General features: G+C 39.6%; 1 non-coding gene and 1 pseudogene across 1 annotated transcript; one reads left to right on the top strand and one right to left on the bottom strand.

The window, feature by feature from the left end:
- Positions 1–7,877: 7,877 nt before the first annotated feature.
- On the top strand, positions 7,878–7,984 carry LOC113461307. Its single transcript, XR_003383520.2, has one exon. It is a non-coding gene; the product is annotated as a small nucleolar RNA R71 (small nucleolar RNA).
- A 5,618-nt stretch (positions 7,985–13,602) lies between these two features.
- On the bottom strand, positions 13,603–13,700 carry LOC120108196 (annotated as a pseudogene).
- Between the last annotated feature and the right edge of the window lie 293 nt (positions 13,701–13,993).

Genomic DNA, 13,993 nt, shown 5'->3' with positions numbered 1-13,993 from the left:
GGGATCTCCTTCCTTTACTTTTTCTTCTTCTTCCTCTTCCTCTTCCTTTCTTCCTTTCCTTTCCTCTCCTTCTTTTTCTTCCTCTCTGTTGCCGTCTGAGAACCCCCTCCCTCTTTCTTTCTCTGCTTCATTCCGTGAGCCAGCTCAAACCCTCCAATTAAGTCACATCAAACACTATTCACCCTTTGTTTAATATTATTAAATTTCCATTTTGCCCCTAACACTTCAACATATCTGCTGTTATGCCATTAACTTTTGATTCCTTCCAATTTTACCCTTGCCACTTCAACGCATCTACAACTATGCCATTATCTTTTGATTCCTTCCAAAATTTACCCCTTATATCAATTTTAAAGGACTATTCTATTCCTTTTTATATAAAAAAATATTTTGGGGTTATTACATCCTCCCCCCTTGTATAAAATTCATCCTCGAATTTAAAAGAGTAAATTACCTGATTACTCAAAGGGGTGAGTGTATCTGCTCTTCATATTCTGCTTGGTGTGGTATTGGGAATCAAATAAATTAGGAGTGTTTTACCTGGATACACATACTTCGCTTCTATACTATCCCCAACAGGTGTACTAATAGCTAAGGGAATATGCATTAATATCTTATCCTTAGCTAACTTTTTAGCAAAAATAAGGGGACACAAATGAATGGGTAGCTCCAGAATCAAATAATACTCTAGCTTTAATCTTATCAATGAGGAGCATACCTGTCACAGCTACATTCGATGCCTGTGCCTCCTGTGGATTTACCGTGAACACCCTTCCTTGCCCTCTGCCTACTGGTGCTGATGGCTGAGATGGTCTAGCACTCTGCTGTGATGCTGGTGTCTGACCTCTACCTCTGCCTACAGGCCCCCTACTACTAGGCCTGTCCATCTGCACAGAAGGGTAGGATGCTAAGGGCACCAACTGCTGGGTGGCACCCTGCGGGCATTCTCTGGCAAAATGACCCAGCTGTCCACATCTGTAGCATACTCCCTGACCTATTCTGTATCTGCCAGGGTGCTGCTTCCCACATATGCCACATACTGGCCATGATTGAAACCTAGATTCAGTTCTGGCCATATTGACTGGAGGACGAGGTACTGATGGTAGAAAAGTATCTTGTGATTGACCTCTTTCCCTCCATTTCCTCTTACGTGGGGCAAGTGGAGCTGAGCGTACAGACTGCTCCGTCGGTTACTCCGAGAGATCTACTCCCTCAGATCTACCTCTGCTGCTTTGCCCTTTCTCCACACTCATTTTCCTCTGTTCTCTTTCAGCTCTTTCCTCTTTGTTTCTGGTCTCCCACTGTTTTGCTTTATCTATCAGCCTAGACAAGGTGGGGACCTCTACTGCCAGTACTGCATTATAAAGCGGGGAAATTAGACCCCGCCTAAATCTTTCTATCCTGGCAGCTTCAGTGGGGATGATATAAGGAGCATACTTCCCCAATCTAGTGAACTCACGAGTGTACTCAGATACGCTCATTCCGGGCATCTGCTTCAGCCTCTCAAACTGAAGAGCCCGATTCTGCCTCTCAGCCGGAGACAGAAACTCATCCATCACTGCTTGCCTGAACTCTTCCCAGGTTGGAGGATTCCTACTGTACAATCTGTCCTCCACTTGTCTCTGGTACCAGTCCCAGGCATCTTCCTTCATTGTAAGCCCTACAAGTTCTATAGCTCTTGCATCAGAACAAGGCAGTCTCTGTATCATCTTTTCAGTCTCCTCCAGAAATCTCTGAGGATCTTCACCTTCTTCCCCCTTAAACTCCGGGGTTCTGAGCCTAAGAAATTCCTGTACAGTAATCCCCTCATCATCTAGAGCCCGCCTGGCCAAACTTCTTGGCACAGGTACAGGAGGTGGGAGGGATACTACTGACGGGGCAGGAGGTTTCCCCCGAGCAATCTGCTCCCTCAGAGCCTGATTCTCCGCCAGTAACCGTTCCATCAATACATCTCTACTTCCTACCTCTCCTTGATCATCAACCCTCTGTCTATCAGCAGGAGGAGATTTTTCTCTTTGGGGCTCGACATGTGCGGAACCCACATCCAATGCTATATCTGGCTCCATCCTCTTTCCAGGACGAGCAGGTCCTCTCCTTGGAGGTATTCTTTATATGTCTCTAAAGGAGTTAAAAAGAGAGGGCAGTCGTTACACACTGAGTCATAATATATTTTACTGAATTGTAAATGACTCATAAATTAATATACAGAAAAATCCTATGCTCCATAGTATAATCCTATACTTAATCCTGACTCACCCTATTGCTCTGACAGGACTCTTCTTAACCTTTGCTCTGATACCAAGCTTTGTCACGACCCTCGCCCCGTTTCCGGCGGGCCGCCGCGACGGTCCTAGGGTGCGGGTAGGCATAAGCCACCAGCCACCACGTAGAACCCTACTACCTATCAATCATCAATAAATTCTGAAAATTTTGGCATGATGCATGCACAAAATGATCACCTTTCCTATGGTGACCTGTTAGGATTATCTCATTACATACAACAACGCTACCTGTCAGAGCAGCAATCACATAACCTGTCACATAACGAACCTGGACAATATATATCAATACATCATCACAGGCATATAACTTATCTATATAAAAATCTGGTTTTCATTCCATCCATGGTCAAACCCATATCCACAACAGGATCTATGACTGTAACTATACACTATATACACCAAAAGGGTATAAACCTCTATCTACATTATACTATACTATGGAGCGGCACAGCTAGCAGGCAATCTCTAACCCTGCTCCTCTCTATACAATACCTGCCCTGCAATCAAAAATACCAAACTGGGGAGTGAGTATATAAATACTCAGTGAGTGAAGTAGAGAGTACTATGCACATGAGACAAGATATAATCATGGCTCGAGATGGAATCTCAAGATCAATAACAAGATGAACATGAACTCAGCATAGAGAATATGGAATAAATCATCAATATCACCACAATCAATATCAACTCATCTGAAGCATATATGGAATAATCAAGTAAACATATATGCTACTCATGAATATGCTCAACAGATCATAATGCTGGAACATACAAATCAGGTGTCAATATGATGAATCATCGATAAATAGCTATCGGGAGGTGGATCTTACGCCCCAGGCGAACCACAACAACTCCCTACTGCCATATGCATACATGGAATATGACACCACATCAATATGTAAATCAGGGTGTCAATATGCGAAATCATCACTAGACAGCTGTCGGAAGGTGGGTTTTACGCTCCAGGCGAACCAGCAACAACTTCCTACTGTCACATGCATATGCAGGATAAGATACCATATCGATAATGTAAATATGCTAGACAGCTGTCGGGAGGTGGGTTTTACGCCCCAGGCGAACCAGCAACAACTCCCTACTGTCACATGCATATGCAGGATAAGATACCATATCAATAATATAAATATGACAGCTGTCGGAAGGTGGGTTTTACGCCCCAGGCGAACCAGCAACAACTCCCTACTGTCACATGCATATGCAGAATAGGACACCATACCGATAATGTAAATGCTAGACAGCTATCGGGAGGTGGGTTTTACGCCCCAGGCGAACCAGCAACAACTCCCCACTATCACATGCATATGCAGGATAAGACACCACACTGATCATGTAAATGCTGGCCAGTATCCAGACCAGAAATTCATCTCACATCTATATACTAAACGGCACCTCGCGGGAATTCTACATCCGCGGAAAGCCGTACTGCTCAATACAACTCAATATACCACTAAAAAGGCTCTACAAATCTTTGAAATAGAGGAAATGAAATCAATTTACAAAAGAAATCATTTCACAATTCGGAATCAATTTGATTACTCATCAACCCCTCGTAATTCCTCTCAATGTTCCCTCAAATGCATGTACAGAATAACCAAGCATGAAGAATCAAGATTTATAGAGGAATCTGCTACAACAATTAATCAATAAGCTCAGGTGGAATCAAGTCACACTTGGCAACATTCATGAAAATGAATAAGGAATGTGCTCATGGTGCAAAGTGCAAACTCCCACTCACCTGTCAATCTGGCACAGCCCTGATACGCCCCCAAAAATCTACAGCTGGCAGTGGAGAACTTCTTCCTCTTGTTTCCTAGCTTCTTGCCCAACTGATACATGCATTTACAATACATTTAGTTTTGTATCAAGGGCCATAATCTACGTGCCAATTATAACATAGGGAACTTTAATTGATTCAACTCCTCCGTTTCCTAAATCTTTTCTTTTCTTTCTTCTTTTCTCTTTTTAATTAATTAACTCACCATTTATGTGTATTAGGGACTTCCTTGCACGGGTACAAGGACCCTTTTAGCTTGATCTAGGCTTAATACTCTATTATAGCATGAAATCCCTTATTTTTCCACCCGAATGAACAGTAACCCGGACGGACAGCCGGTTACTTCATACCGGGTTTGATCCACTTTCCAGACTCCAAATTTGATGAAATTTTTACCTAACATTCTACACTTATAGGGGATTCCAAAAAGATAAATGCATCACCATCGGAGGCCGATTGACCCCCAAAATAATTCACCAAAATTGGGACTTCGACATAGTTTTTCCGTAATGCCGGAAAAATTTGTCGAAATCCGATTCTTCCTCTTTTAACCACCTCTACAACCCTTATCTGACCCCTCTAGACTACATCCACCCTTTGTATAGCCTAATATCATCAAAAGACTAGATAGGAATGGATATTTACCTTTTTCTTTTTGGAAATCGAGGTCCTTGCGTAGAGGGGAAGGAGATCTACGTTTTCTCCTTCAGCTGGCAACGCAACCGGGATCTCCTTCCTTTTCTTTTTCTTCTTCTTCCTCTTCCTTTCTTCCTTTCCTTTCCTCTCCTTCTTTTTCTTCCTCTCTGTTGCGGTCTGAGAACCCCCTCCCTCTTTCCTTCTCTGCTTTATTCTGTGAGCCAGCTCAAACCCTCCAATTAAGTCACATCAAGCACTATTCACCCTTTGTTTAATATTATTAAATTCCCATTTTGCCCCTAACACTTCAACATATCTGCTGTTATGCCATTAACTTTTGATTCCTTCCAATTTTACCCTTGCCACTTCAACGCATCTACAACTATGCCATTATCTTTTGATTCCTTCCAATTTTACCCCTTAATCTATTTTAAAGGACTATTCTATCCCTTTTTATATAAAAAAATATTTTGGGGTTATTACAAAGATTAGATTCTTCTCCTCACACCGAATTAAGACTAGCCTTAAATGGTCCACACAGTTTTCAAAAGAGGAGCCGAAAACCAAAAAATCATCCATGAAGACTTCCAAAAAGCGCTCAACCATGTCAGAGAAAATACTGAGCATGCATCTTTGGAAGGTTGCAGGAGCATTACATAATCCAAATGACATTCTCTTGTAAGCAAAAGTGCCAAAAGGACATGTAAAAGTGGTCTTTTTCTGATCTTCAAGATCAATTGCAATTTGGTTATAACCGGAATAGCCATCTAGGAAGCAATAAAATTTATGACCTACCAACCTTTCTAAGATTTGATCAATAAAAGGTAGAGGAAAGTGATCCTTCCTAGTGACAGAATTAAGTTTTCTATAGTCAATGCATACACGCCAACTAGTGGGGACCCTAGTTGGAACTAATTCATTGTTGGCATTTTTGACTACAGTAACACCAGATTTTTTCGGGACCATTTGGGTTAGACTTACCCATTTACTATCTGAAATTGGGTAGATCATACCCGCATCCAGAAGTTTCAGAACTTCTGCCCAACCACATCCTTCATGTTTGGGTTCAATCGACGTTGAGGTGGACAAGAAGGTTTAGCATCAGCTTCTAGGTGGATTCTATGAGTGCAAATTGAGGAACTAATTCCCTTGATATCAGCAATTGTCCACCCTATTGCTCCCTTATGTTCCTTGAGAATTTCTAACAATTTTAATTCTTGACTTTGTTCGAGTTGGGATGATATGATCACAGAAAAAGTCTCTTCTTGACCAAGGTATGCGTACTTGAGCTCAGATGGCAAAGGTTTTAGCTCAAGTTTAGGTGCTTGAACACTAGATGGTAAAGGACTACTGTTACGAGAGGGTAACTCTTGGAAACGAGATTTCTACCTATCTGTATCCAATAAAGGAGCTGAATCTAATATAGCATTGATTTCTCTAAAATCCTGGTTTATCTCTGTATTTTCGAAATGAGTTAGGCATGTGTCTAAAGGATCAGAAGAAAGAGATGGGACAAGAGCATCTTCTACAATGGAGTCGATCAGATTAACTCCATGAATTTCATCACTTTCGTTGTCATTATCGGGTTGTTTGTAAATGTTAAATATATTAAAATCTATAGTCATATTTTCAAATGACATTTTCATTATTCCATTTCGACAGTTGATCAAAGCATTGGAAGTAGCTAGAAATGGGCGGCCTAGAATGACAGGTATTGGAGTGGTACAATTCATGACAGGCTGGGTATCTAATACTATGAAGTCGACTGAAAAATAGAATTTATCAATTTGGACAAGTACATCCTCGACTACTCCTCTTGGTATCTTTATAGATTGATTGGCAAGTTGGAGAGTAACCTTGGTGGGTTTTAGTTCACCAAGTCCTAACTGTGTTCATAAACTGAATGGGGCAGTAAGTTAACACTTGCACCTAAATCAAAAAAGGCTCGTTGTATCCTGAAGTTTCCTATGATGCAAGATATGGTAGAACAACCAGGATCTTTATACTTAGGTGGGGTGTTGTGTTTGAGAATAGCACTCACCTGTTCAGTTAGAAAAGCTTCCTTTTGTACGTAAAGCTTTCGTTTTATGGTATAAAAATCTTTTAAAAATTTGGCATAAGATGGGATTTGCTTAATGGCATCTAATAAAGGAATGTTAATCTTTACTAGTTTAAAGATATCCAGAATTTCTTGGTCAGGTATTCCCTTTTTAGCTGCAAGCAAGCGCTGAGGGAATGGACCAACTATCTTGTGATGGGGTATTGGATCATCTTGTTCGTTATTATTTTCATCCTTTTTTTCAATAGATTTTTCAGGTTTGTCATCCTTCATTGGAATTTCTTTGTTAATTATTTTTCCACTACGAAGGGTTGTGACAGACTTAACTTGTTCAAATTTAGGTTGGGATGAACTTGCTTCATGGACCTCATATTGACCCTTTGGGTTAGATTGAGGTTGGGCTGGAAATGTCCCTTTTTCCCTAACATTGAGTTGAGCCTCAATTCTACCTACAGAATTTTTAAGTTCTTGGAGTGATTGCATTGTATTCTGATTTATTTGAGTCTGCCCTTGCATGAAAGTTTGCAAAGTATCTTCAAGGGATTTCCTATGTGGTGGCACATAAGGAGTAGGAACAGAATTTCCTTGAGATTCATTGGCAGTGGGTCCATGTCTCCAACTAAAGTTAGGATGGTTTCGCCAATTAGGATTATATGTTTCTGAAAATGGTCTTTTATAAGTATTGATGAAATTTGCTTGATCATGCAACACTTCTTGAAAAACAGGGATTGTAGGACAATCCTTGGTCACATGTACATTGCTCTCGCAAATTCCACATATACTTTCAACAATAGTTTGTGCTTTTCCTATATTGGCCTCGCTTAATTCCATGGCTTCAACCTTCCTAGTCAGATTAACAATTTTTACATTGACATCATTATCTTCTTTAATAAGATATATTCCTCCTTTTGCATTAGGTGCTATTTTAGATTTTTCATTTTTATCTATTGTATCCCAAGCTTGTGCATTTTCTGCTAAAAGATCAAAATAATCCCAGGCTTCATTTGGTTCCTTACTCATGAATTCACCGTTACATATCATTTCTACAAATTGTCTCATATTGGAGGACAAACCATCATAAAAGAAACTAATGACCCTCCAAATTTCATATCCATGATGTGGGCAAGCAAGCAGAAGGTCCTTAAATCTTTCCCAACATTGAAAAAATGTTTCTCCATCTTTTTGTGCGAAGTTCATGATATTTCTTCTAAGTGTATTTGTTTTATGTGTTGGGAAAAATTTCTTTAAAAATTCTCTTGTCATTTCTTGCCAGGTAGCTATGGTCCTAGGCCTTAAGGAGTGTAACCATGACTTAGCTTTTTCCTTTAAAGAAAAAGGAAATAACTTAAGCTTAACTACCTCTTCAGTGACATCATTGAAATGAAGTGTTGAACACACTTCATCAAATTCTTTCAGGTGCAAATAGGGACTTTCAGAGTCAAGTCCGTGAAACTTTGGGAGTAATTGGATTATTCCAAGTTTCATGTCAAAAGCTCCCGCAGCAGTAGGAATAACCATACAGGATGGGGTACTGGTCCTAGTGGGTTGTAGATAATCACGAAGCGTTCTAATAGGTAAGTCATTTTGAAATTCATTGTCTTCCTGATTACTATTATTATCTTCCATTTGATTATTTGAATTTTAAACAATTAAATTTTTATCTCTTGATTCAACTCGAAATAATCTATTCGTTTTATCTCTCTCCCACAACAGCATATACTAAAATTTTATTTTATTTTATATTTATATATATATATATATTAATACAAGTACCACCTAAAGAGATCTAAACAAACACTCTAACAAAAATTTAATTAAAATTAAACATGCATTAAAACATCACCCAACAATTTCTAATGTTTTTCTAAAAATTTTAGACAGCTCCTAACTGGTTTGAAGAGGACACCTAAGCCTCCAATCCGGTCTAGTAACCTTAGTCGACCAGGTAAGCTTCCAGGTAAGTGGAGGGGTCACGATGCGTGTACCAAAGGTTCCACTTAAAATCCACTTTCCTCGAACAGAAATTGTCTCCCTTCAATTACTTAAAGGGACAAAGCTTGCCTAGACATCGATCCGGGCCACAGAGCAAAATTGGTGCAACTTTCAGTGGTCTTCGTCCTATTGAGCTCGAATATCCTTAGGGGCCAACGTCTAGTTGATTTTAATTAGGCTTAGGATATTTATGCACTGGGATGATTTTTTGGGCTAAGAACGAGTGATGAAATCCCGACCTTATCTTTTTAATGGGTTCAGCCCTTAGATTATTTTATGCAAATGCTTTATACTATATGCAACAATCAAGAAGATTTTTAACATTTTATGTCATGACATTAAATTACATTTGAATAGTTGATCAAACAAACTAGCTAAATTTTTATTTATTTATTTATTTATTTATTATATTTTTTATTATATTTTTTTTATTATTTTTTTTAACAAAAGTAAAATTTTAATCTAGATTAAAATAGGACTAGTATGAACAAAACAGAAAAATTAATTTAAATACTCACGGCCGGAGTTCGTGTTAGATGTATGTCCTAGAAGCCAATCTGGCGGACACATTATTAATTCTGGGACATAAATTTGTACTTGATTTTATTATTATTGAATAATAAATGGGCATTCTTTTACCTTTGCCGATGACTATTCACGATATGGGTATGTGTATCTTATGAGATACAAATCTGAGTCTTTTGAAAAGTTCAAAGAGTTCAGAAATGAAGTAGAAAAACAGACCGCAAAAACCCTTAAGGTTCTTCGATCAGATTGAGGAGGAGAATACCTTAGTGGAGAATTCCGGGATTATCTCAAGGAGAATGGCATAGTCTCACAATGGACGCCTCCAGGAACACCTCAACTCAACGGGGTGTCAGAAAGGAGGAATCGGACTCTATTGGATATGGTCCGATCCATAATGAGCTTCACTGATCTACCTAGGTTTCTTTAGGGAGATGCCTTATTATCCGCGATTTATTTACTGAATAGAGTTTCCTCTAAATCCGTTCCTACCACACCGTATGAGATATGGCATGGTAAGAAGCCGAGTCTTGGTCATCTCAAGATTTGGGGATGTCCGGCCCATGTCAAACGACAATAGGCGGACAAGTTAGAGCCTAGGACCATAAGTGCTCGTTTCATTGGATATTCTAAAGAGTCATTAGGATACAATTTTTACGTCTCAGAGGATCACAATGTGTTTGTGAGCCAACATGCCGTCTTCCTGAAAAAACAGTTTATCCTTGATAGAGGCAGTGGAAGAAAAATTGAGCTTGAAGAGAGAGTCTCTAAAAAGCAACGAGTCATGGATCCTAAAGAACCTATTTACATAGAGCCAGTACACATAGTACCTCCTCCACCTCGTAGATCTAGTAGGGTCTTCCATCCTTCCGATAGATACTTAGGTATACTAGTAAGGATGATGAGAGCACAAAAGTGCGATCTATACATCACTTAAATTAGTATTATTGCTAACAAATAATGATAGAAGTGCTGTATTAATATTATATTTTTGTGGGGTGCAGGTGATCGGAAATCAAAGCTAAAATGCACATTGGGTCCAAAAATATGCATCACTGCAGGTGACCAGCCAACTGCATGGGTCGACCCCAGTTGCACACTAGAAGGAGGTCAAGTTCAGCCGTATACTTCGTCGCAGTTTTGTTCTTCTGCAAGCCCAAGCATCTATTCCACGTGTCCGCCCGCGTGGAAGAAATGAGCATCCTCTTCTTTTCCCCATTTCAAGGCTTTTGGAGTTCATTCATCCCAGCAGTCACCCCTGCATCATCTGCCGCGTCCACGAAGCATCCAAAGCGTCCGAATCCAATGATCCACCTTCCAAATCTCATCTTCCCCGAGTCCGCTTCTCCCGCGTGCAATCTTCCTGCTCTCAGCATTGGATCTTCCCAGCATCCCGCAGCCGTCCACCTCTTCTTCCGCTTCTCCCGCGAGTGATCCTCCACGTTCTAACCACATCAGCTCCCAGCGTCCGCGTGCATCCCACGAAGATCGCGATCCAGCTTCCGTCTTCCTTGCAGTCCACGCGTCCTTCCGTGAAGCCTTCCCGCATCCAGCTTCTCCCAGTTCACAGCACATCCCGCGAGCCTCTTCCGCGTCTCAGTCCCCAGCAAAGATCCAGCTTCATCCACGCATTTACAGCACGTATCAGCTGCGATCCAGCCGTCCGTGATCAACCTCCCAGCTCTCGGAATCCACGATCAAATCTCCTCCTGTGTCCCGACTTCATCCAGTGATCACATTCAAGATTCCAGCATCCCACGATCTTCAGCCTTCCCTAGATTCCGCAAGTATCCGCTCTCCACGCGTCTTCCGGATTCGTTCCCAGATCTTCTCCGCGTCCGTGAGCCAACGTCCGCAACCTCCCGCGAAGCATTCTCCCATGATTCTGCGTCCGGATATCTCGCAACTGGATCAGGAACTCATCGCAGCTTATAGGAGGGCTCCCTCGGCTGAAAGAAGGAGCATCCCTCATTCGGAAGAAACAGAGGAGCCTCAGCCGTATTCAAAGAAAAAAAAGAGAAAGGGAACAGGGGAGCCCCTGTTTCCGAAAAGGAAAAAGAAAAAAAAATGAGAAAAGAGGGACTAATGTTTGAAATGAGTGGCTAATTTCTTAGGAAGGGAGATGGAGGAACCTTTGATGTATTGCTCTTTGAAGTAAACTCTAAACTTTTGCCTTGAATGAATTATATTTACTGATATGTTTTTGATCCATGCATAGTTATTTCGTAGATAGCTCTTTAATGGATTATGATTATTGATATATGGATTGCTTTAGTATTTGATTCGTCGTAGACGTAGAAAGCACAACGAATGCTTAGAAATTGAGTTCATATGTTCATGAAACATATACCATGATTAGATCTATCCTACCATTCATTTTTAATCAAGAATCACAGAGTTTATTTCTTGGGTGCAATATCATCAAGGGGGATTCCAGATCCCTACCATCTTTATTTTATTGAACTTTGTTTATTGCTATATTATTCTCTGATTTTAATTTCTGAAAATCAAAACATAATTTTAGTCCACAAATTTATTGAATTAATTAATCTAAAATTATATTAAATAATCTCATATACATTTCGTTCCCTGAGGATTCGACCTCGGACTTCCGAGAATTTACTACTTGTGCGATTCTCCTGCACTTGGAAGAACAATTTTATTTTTGCATCAAGTTTTTGGCGCCGTTGCCGGGGAACGGCTTAGTTATTAGTATAATTTTAGATTTAATTAGTACTTTAGTAGTTAGTCTTTTTCTTTCGAAAAAAAAAAAAATCTTTACTGCTGTTTTTTTATTTCCTGCACAGTCTGCATCAAACTCTGATATCAAAGTAATTAACCGTCTGATTGAACTCAAATTTGGTCGTCAGGTGCAGGACCTGTTTTTCTTTCATCTGAACGGTCTGATTTACATTCTGAGACTTCTACGACTATTAGATTAATACGAAACCTTGCTGCTTTCTGTTTTAAATTTTCTGCATTTAATTGTTTTAGAATCAGAATTTCATTGTTATCATATCTTATTAACCCTTGTTGCTAATTGAAAATTTAAGAAAAAAAAAGAGGAAAAACCTAAAATTTCAAATTTCAAATTTATGAATTCAAATTTCAAACTTCAACTCATAAAATTTAAAATAAATAAATAAATAAATAATTTGCTTGATCACCTATTCAATGAAATTTAATGTCATGTCATAAAACATTAAAAAAAAATCTATTTATTGTTGCATATAGTATAAGGCATCAGCATAAACTATTCTAAGGGCTGAACCCATTTAAAAAGATAAGGTCGGGATTTCATCACTCGTCTTTAGCCCAAAAATCACCCCATTGCATAAATATCCTAAGCTTAATTAAAATCAACTAGACGTTGGCCCCTAAGGACATTCGAGCTCAATAGGACGAAGACCACCGAAAGTTGCACCAATTTCGCTCTGTGGCTTAATTGATGTCTAGGCAAGCTTTGTCCCTATAAGGGAGACAGTTCATCTGTTCGAGGCAAGTGGATTTTAAGTGGGACCTTTGCGAACGCATCGTGACCCCTCCACTTACCTGGTCAACTCGGTTCATTACGCCGGATTGGAGGCTTAGGTGCCCTCTTCAAACCAGTTAAGAGCTGTCTAGAAATTTAAGAAAAACATTAGAAATTGAGGTGTAATGTTTAGTTGCATGTGTGATTGTGAATAGGTTTTTGTTTTAGGGTGTAGTTTTCGGGTATCTTTAGTTGGTACTTATATTTATATTTATTTAAAAAAATATAAAAAAAAATTTTAATTAAATTTTGTATGCTAGGTTGGAATAGGGACGACACCGGTCGATTAAGTCGTACAACTTTAGATCATCCCTTAGGACACATCCTTGAAATTCCTTCGCAGTATCTCAAACCTTGTGAGATGGCAAATTTTCCTGATGATGTAGGAAGTCACCATGGTGATGAAGGTAGACCCCCAGTTATGACACTTCGACAATACTTACACCCCACTAGGACTAGTCAACCTTCATGCATGATTATTCCTAAAAATGTAGGACACTTTGAAATCAAACCAGGAGTAATTCAATTACTGCCAAAGTATCATGGAATGGAATCCGAGAACCCTTATCTTCACCTTAAGGATTTTGAGGAAATTAGCATCACATTTAGAGTGCCAAATGTATCGGAAGATGTCCTTAAATTGACCTTGTTTCCTTTTTCCTTAAAGGATAAAGCCAAAACATGGCTGAACTCCTTGAGACCTAGATCGCTAGGAACATGGCATGATATGCAAAGAGAATTCTTGAAAAAATTCTTTCCCGCACAAAGGACTAACTTTTTGAAAAGGCACATTAGTAACTTCCAACAAAAAGACCATGAAACATTTTATGAATGCTGGGAGAGATTTAAAGATTTGCTTCTCTCTTGTCCTCATCATGGGTTTGAAACATGGAGAACCATTAGTTTCTTTTACGAAGGGTTGTCTCCACAGTTGAAACAATTTATAGAGACTATGTGCAATGGTCTATTTTTGGAAAAGCAACCCGATGAGGCATGGGACTATTTAGACTCTCTCGCAGAGACTGCACAATTATGGGATACAGGGGATAGAGTGAATAAACCTTTGCCTAAGCCTACTAGCATTGGACACGGGGGCCTTTACAACCTTAGAACTCAGGATGATATTCAGGCTAAAATGGCAGCCCTCACTAGGAAGGTAGAGGAAATTGAACTTA

The sequence above is a fragment of the Phoenix dactylifera genome, unplaced genomic scaffold (assembly GCF_009389715.1).
Source record: "Phoenix dactylifera cultivar Barhee BC4 unplaced genomic scaffold, palm_55x_up_171113_PBpolish2nd_filt_p 001218F, whole genome shotgun sequence".
Classification (NCBI taxonomy): Eukaryota; Viridiplantae; Streptophyta; class Magnoliopsida; order Arecales; family Arecaceae; genus Phoenix; species Phoenix dactylifera.
Note: the sequence above shows the minus strand (reverse complement) of the source record. Positions and strands in the feature narration are given on the sequence as shown.